At 41.7% G+C, this 6,866-nt stretch overlaps 1 pseudogene; it reads right to left on the minus strand.

Annotated features, from left to right (window-relative positions):
• LOC118635470 overlaps positions 1–6,494 on the minus strand; it is a 37,846-nt pseudogene extending 31,352 nt beyond the window's left edge.
• Between the last annotated feature and the right edge of the window lie 372 nt (positions 6,495–6,866).

Genomic DNA, 6,866 nt, shown 5'->3' on the forward strand with positions numbered 1-6,866 from the left:
AGAGCAGGAGAGAGAGAGAGGAAGAGAGAGAGAGAGAGAGAGAGAGAGAGAGAGAGAGAGAGAGAGAGAGAGAGAGAGAAACATCGATGTGAATGGACACATCGAGTGGCTGCCACCCGCACGACCAACCAGGGTCGGGGACAAACTGCAACCGAGGTACATGCCCTTAGCGGGAACCGAACCTGGGTCTCTCTGTACCACAGGCCGACGCTCCAACCGCTGAGCCAAACCGGCCAGGGCTCTCCTGACTTTTTATACTGCTTATAGGCAGGTATTGTTCTATCACTGATGTGCTTGCACGTATCCAGAGACAATGTATAATATTTATTTTTGCATGGTTTTAAATGATATACAAATGGTATCATACTATACTTGGTTTTTGCATTTGTGACTTATTTACTCGTTTTGTAGCTTTCCAACACATGGAAAAGTAACCAGTCACAAAACACATTTGGTTTCCAAATATTGAACAACTGTATTATATCTGACTCACTAAACTATATGTTAAATCTGTCTCAACTCCTATCGCATTAACATCTAAAGGTGCTTTTGAACTTGAAAAATCTCAGTACAGAGTACATTTTTCAATTAGATGCCAATGTTTTTATACACAGATGATTGATAATAATATTTTAGAAAAATTATTTATTTCCTGCAGTGAAGAATACCTTATTGTACTAAATCGGGTGTTTCCCATAATTGTAATGTCTTAAGAAACTCTTGTGTTTCTGCAGCTTTTCCTCTTTGTGATGCAACTTTACATGTAGCATCTCAGTTGAGTCTTTCAACTCTGAAAGTATGAGTTATCTGTTTTCTCCACACACCTAGCACAGTGCCTTGCAAACACACACACACACACACACACACACACACACACACACACACACATTGATTATACACAACTAATTAGTGTTGGACATGGAAGTAGAACTCAGGTCTATGAGCCAAAATTTGATTCAGAGCATTTTAAAATCCATATAATAATGTTATATTATCTTCCATAATTAGTGGTTCCTAAATGGCTCTTCATTAAAAACTAGAGATTCTTTTTTTTTTATCCTCCCCCAAGGACATTTTTGCATTTATCTTCAGATAGAGCAGGAGGGAGAGAGGGAGGAAGAAAGAGAGAGAAACATCAATGTGAGAGAGACACATCGACCGGCTGCCACCCACATGACCCCAACCGGGGCAGGGGACAAACTGCAACCGAGGTACATGCCTTTAGTGGGAACCGAACCCGGGACTCTCTGGTCTGCGGGCCAACACTGTAACAGCTGAGCCAAACCTGCCAGGGCAAAAACCAGAGATGTTTTGATTGGAAGAGGCCTTAAAGAGGCAATGAATGACCTTACCTCCTACACAATATCTGACTTGTTCCCTGGTACTAGTCATAGCTGACATGAGCTGGGCCACCTTCCCTAAGCAGAAGCCACACCCTCCAAAGAACTTGGACAGTCCTGCCTCCTTGTGGCTTCCATAATGACTCAAGCAGAATCATACATACTCATTTGGCTTGAGATTCATCCCCCAAATCCTTTTTTTGGCACTGAATAGTAGAGCAGAGTTGGCTCAGATAAGAGCTAAATCTCTTTCTAATTGAAAACAGATTAAGGTTCATTACAGTTTGATCAGTGATCAGTATTGATGGTGATGATGAGCAAACTAAGCAGAGGTGTTACACAATGACAGGTTAGAAAAGTCAATGGGTTCAGTCAACTATTGATCATCTCACTGTTGGTGTCACATGTCATGGACTCTCAGATCCTTAAAGGCCCTTGGAGATCATCCAATCCAATGTTTATCCTATGACAAATCCCCAAAGTATTTTCAAACTTCTGTTTAAGCATGTCCTAGGGAGAGAACTTAGCTCATTCTGAAGCAACCCATCTCATAATCACACAGACCCATTTGCCTGAAAGTACTTCCTGTTAGCTTGAAGCTGCCATATTTTCATTTCCACCTATTATAGGTCCTTATTTTCCACTCTGAGACTTGAAAATAAATTTGTTTTATCATTCAGCCTTTCTGTAAATATTATAGGAGCCCTTTTAATATTGAAGAAAATTTTCCTCATTCATTAGGTGATTTTAAGAAGGATAGAAGCAGCAGCTAGGTGCTTAGGATGAGGCAAACACTGCTTCAGGTGATAGGTTTTATACTTTGTAATTCTTTACTAGTAACCTTTCTATTTCCAATTTTGCTATGGCTTCACTGATCACCAAAGAAGGAATATGCACTCTTCTACTATGTATCAATTCCATGATGACACCTCCCTTCTCATAACTTAATGTGCCCTTGTATTCTGGCATTTGACCTGAGTAGATCTGGTTCAACTATTTAGCCCTCTGAGCTAATCTGGTTGGCAGTCTGATGTGTGGTAATGTAGACTAAGTATGGTCTTTGTAGTCAAATTAATATGCCAAAAATCAGTGTGCTGGTTTAGCCACTTCTTTGAATATCGGTTTACTTTACTGCAAAATCTAGCTTTCACTACCCACCTCAAAGGAATATTTTAAGAATTAGATATGCTCATGTATATAAAGTACTTGGCAACATGCAAAGCATATAATAGATGCTCAATAACATACTCTTCCCTAATCTTCCTCCCACTGCTGCTTTTGAAATTATGAATATCCAGTCATAAAAAGGAACTACAATATGGTACCACGGAAAGACCTATGAAATCATCTTCCATTCTAAGCCCAGGTTTCTAATTTTAACACTCTGAGGCCTTAAACTACTGATGATCCTTGAGAAAGTCACTTAACTTTACTGAACCTTAGCTATTAAATACTTTGAATTATATGCTTCAAAGTCTTAGGTGTACCTTTAAAAAACCTATACCCAAGACACCATCTTTCTGAATCTCCACCAACAAAACTGTTCAAAGGACACTGGAATTTTCCCCAAGTCTTTTATCTCCAAGGTCAACTTCATAAGAGACTTTTTTTTCTTTGCCCAGATTATCTGGTATCTGTTTATCTAAATACCTCTGTATACTCCTAGTATTTGTTTGATGCATCTTATATGATATATTTTATATCTTAAGAATATCTATGACATGGAGCCTTCTGAAATTTTCAATGTGCCATAGAAATTCATAATACTTATCAACCCAATTCATCTATGGGAGGAGGGGTTTTCAAAGGTTTACAGACTTGATAACAGCTCTCAAGGCTGAGCAGAATAAGGTTTGACTATAAGGGCAGCTTAAAGTCATGCTCAGGTACATGACATTGCTGACACAGTGACCCAGCCAAATGTCTCTCTGGATGGGACAGGCCCTGACCCCTGGCATGCAGTTGGTAACTTGATAAGTGGGGACAAGTGACATAGCACTGTTGGGTTGATAACCAACCAGTTCTTGGAGTACCCTAGGTTCATTGCACTCCCCACTGAAAGAACTCCAGCCCTAGGTTCATTGCACTCCCCACTGAAAGAACTCCAGCCAAATGCTACAGCCTTGATATTAAGTTCTACAGTTTGGCATGAATGCCAGCCCAGCTCATCACCCATTTATTTGAAAGTCAGCAAACATTTATTGAGTGTCCTGTGTGCTACATCTGTTATAGGGGAACAGGAAAATAAATCAGATTGTTTTAAGAGGGTACAGTCTATTTTTCTGCTCTGGGCCTCCCCAGTTGGATTCTTTTCAAGAACATGTAACCCCATTTCAAACCCCTCCCAACTGGGCCTACCCTGATGGGTTTAATTTTGGAACTTTTTAGAGAGCAGAAATTCAGTTTCCTCTTGTGCATAATTTTGGACAGAGGTATGAGGTAAACCTTCTGAACTCTGCTAACATGCCATAGCTTCCCTCCCCAAAAGATCTTGCCAGTGCTGGGCCAGGTCTATTCAATATGAATTCCTTGATCAGGGCAACTCATTCATGGGGAGGATATCTACTTACCTGGCTAATCCAGGCATGTTCTAAGAAAGACAATAATAATGAAGCTCAATGAAATAATAATTCTGTCAGAGCTTAAAATATATGAAGAAGCTACAGTGGTGGGGTGGGGCTGAGGTTAAGGGGATTAGGAGAGGAGGAGGAGGTGGCAGTACAAGATATTTAAGGCAGCATCTTAGAATCCTAACAAAAATAGAAACAGAATCAGAGAGAATGCTGTTGCAAACTCTACAATCTCACTGATTTGAGACTGAGGTTAAGCAAGCCTGGCAAAGTGGTTCATCAAATTGGAGGCAAACCCCACATCTATTGGATCTCATTAATTCCCAGACTGCCTTATTGTCAATCTAAATCAGTTCAGCACACCACATGGCACTTTCATCTGTCCACACTTGCTTCCGCCTTCCATCTATTGGTGGCCTGACTCTGTTCCCCGAAATAATTTCACTGTTTCTGTCACACCTGCTACTGGCTGTCTGCTGGGAATCCTAAAAGACCTGTAGGTGGTGAGCAAAACAGCAACTGGTGACTCTCATTTACCAAAAGCCTTTCTATTTTTAATTTTTTTGATAATATTCCATGCTAAAGTTTCCTTTTTCTCCCTCCTACCCTTTGTGGTATTTTTAGGCTGTGCCAGCTCTTCAGAACAAGTGTCTAGCTTGCTGGGCGCTGCAAATAGCTTTTCCCCTTACCTGCCAGTCACGGTGCACTACAGGCATGTGTCATGTGGAGAGCTGGGCGTTTTACTTCAGCCTTTTACAGGGGCTTCACTTCTGTGTGCTGCTAATCTGTCGAGAAATCAAAGACATACGAGCCTCAAAGGGGAGGCCCTGGCTCCAGAACTGCCTGCCAGGGTTATTATGAAGACCCATCCATCCTGTACCAGGAGCTCCCTAGAAGCAACTGGCAGCAGACAAGGAAAGCCAGAGATCAGGGATCTGAGAAGGGAAAGGCGATTTGGGTGAGAGGAGGGTGGGAAGGGGCACTAGGGATCAGGACTTGAAACACGAAAGCACTCTGGGGGTGCTGCAGTCATGACTGCTTTCGGGCAAGGAAAGACCTGAAAAGTATCTGAGATTCTTGCAGGGAAGACCAAAGGTCCACCCAGCCCAGGGTCTCCTCTGTCAAGGGTAGCTCAAGAGCTTCTATGGAAAAGAGAGAGGAGTGAAGCAACTTGTGAGCCGTCCTCCTTTATATCATCCTCCCCATCACTCCTGTAGGTCCAGAGAAAGATCATGCAGCTGTCTGGCCCTTTCTTAAAAGCTATTGGAAAAGAAGCAGTTATAGAATCTATTAGGGCAATAGTTCTCAAAATGTGGTCCCTAGGTTGATAGCAACATCATCGCATGGAGACTTGTCAGAAATGCGTATTCTCAGGCCACACCCTAGACCCCTGAGTTAAAAACTCTGGAAGCGGGGCCCAGGACTCTGTTTTAACTAGCCCTCCTGGGGATTCTGAGACAGATTCCGGTTTGACAACTACTCTATTAGGAAAAACAGCCAGGATATTGACTGAGGAGTCAATTGAAGGATACTTTTTTAAGTGTGTAAGAGAATTGGATACAAACAGTGGGATTCATAGTCATTTCTCATATGATTTCTGCAATAAAATGAAAATAAATGCTATCAATATCTTAAAAAGCAAAATGACCATAGTCCAGAGACAAACCAGAATTACTTTTTTAAATTAATGTTATAATATCAACATGACATTATTTGCAATTTCCTTGGGAGAAGAGGGGTAAATTTTTAGTTGAAAAACTGTCTGTAGTTTGTCAGGACCAGTGTGTGGTGTTTTCATTGTGAACTGAACATCCCTCAGAACCATGCATACCTAAAATTGTTGAGCTCCCCTCAAAAAAGTTATGTGTGAAAAGTCACCTAAATGTGTTATAGAGATTACTATATTTCTAAAAGAAAAACTTGAGCCCTGGTCTGTTTGGCTCAGCAGTTAGAGCATCGGCCTGTGGACCAGAGAGTCCTGGGTTCGGTTCCCACTAAGGGCACATGCCTCGGTTGCAGTTTGTCCCCAGCCCTGATTGGGGTTGTGTGGGTGGCAACCACTCAATGTGTCTCTCTCACATTGATGTTTCTCTCTTTCTCTCTCTTCCCCCTCTCTCCCTCGTGCTCTATCTGAAGATAAATGGAAGGATGTCCTCGGGTAAGGATTAAAAACCAAAAAAGAAAAAAAAAAACCTGAAAGGACACCTTTTAAATTAAGAATCTTGGCTATTCAATATAGTAGAATAAGGTAGAAGACTTTCTCCTTGTCCTCAGCTCACAGTCTTCCTTCCTATTTACTGAGAAAATTGAAGTTATCAGAAGTGAAATCTCACACGAGCCTACTACCAACTATCCCCACCTCCATGCATCTCTACACTCATTCCTCCACATTGCCTTGTGCAGCACAGCACCTGCCCACAAGGCTATAAAACCAACTCTTCCCCTTATGCCCTAAAATTCTATCAACTCTTACCTCCTCAAAGATGCTCCTCCTGTAATCAAATTTTCCTCCCCAATGGGTAGTCCCATCTGCATATGAACATTCTGAATCTGGCCCATCTTTCACAATCTCTCTTGACCCCATTGCCAACACCAGCTACCACTCCATTTCCCTGCTCTGTGTTATAGATAAATTAAAATAAATACATCTATGCTTGCTGCCTCCGCTTTCTTTTCTCCTAGTTTTCCCAGATCCCTTTCCAATCAGTTCCAGCTCCACCCACTTTTTAAAAATTAGTCTCATCCAGGTCACCAGCGTCTTCTATGTTGTTAAACAGAGTGTCTCATGCTCCATCTCACCTGATTCAGCCTCTAAGCAGCCTTTGACATAGTTCTCACCTCATTCATTGGACTCCCCTTCTTTGGCTCCTCCCTGAATACCCCTCACTTCTCCCTATCCTAAATTTTGTAATGTCTGAGAGCACTCTTTGAGTCTCTTATCTACACCAGCTATATA

Source organism: Molossus molossus, unplaced genomic scaffold, assembly GCF_014108415.1.
Source record: "Molossus molossus isolate mMolMol1 unplaced genomic scaffold, mMolMol1.p scaffold_m16_p_2, whole genome shotgun sequence".
NCBI classification, from domain to species: domain Eukaryota; kingdom Metazoa; phylum Chordata; class Mammalia; order Chiroptera; family Molossidae; genus Molossus; species Molossus molossus.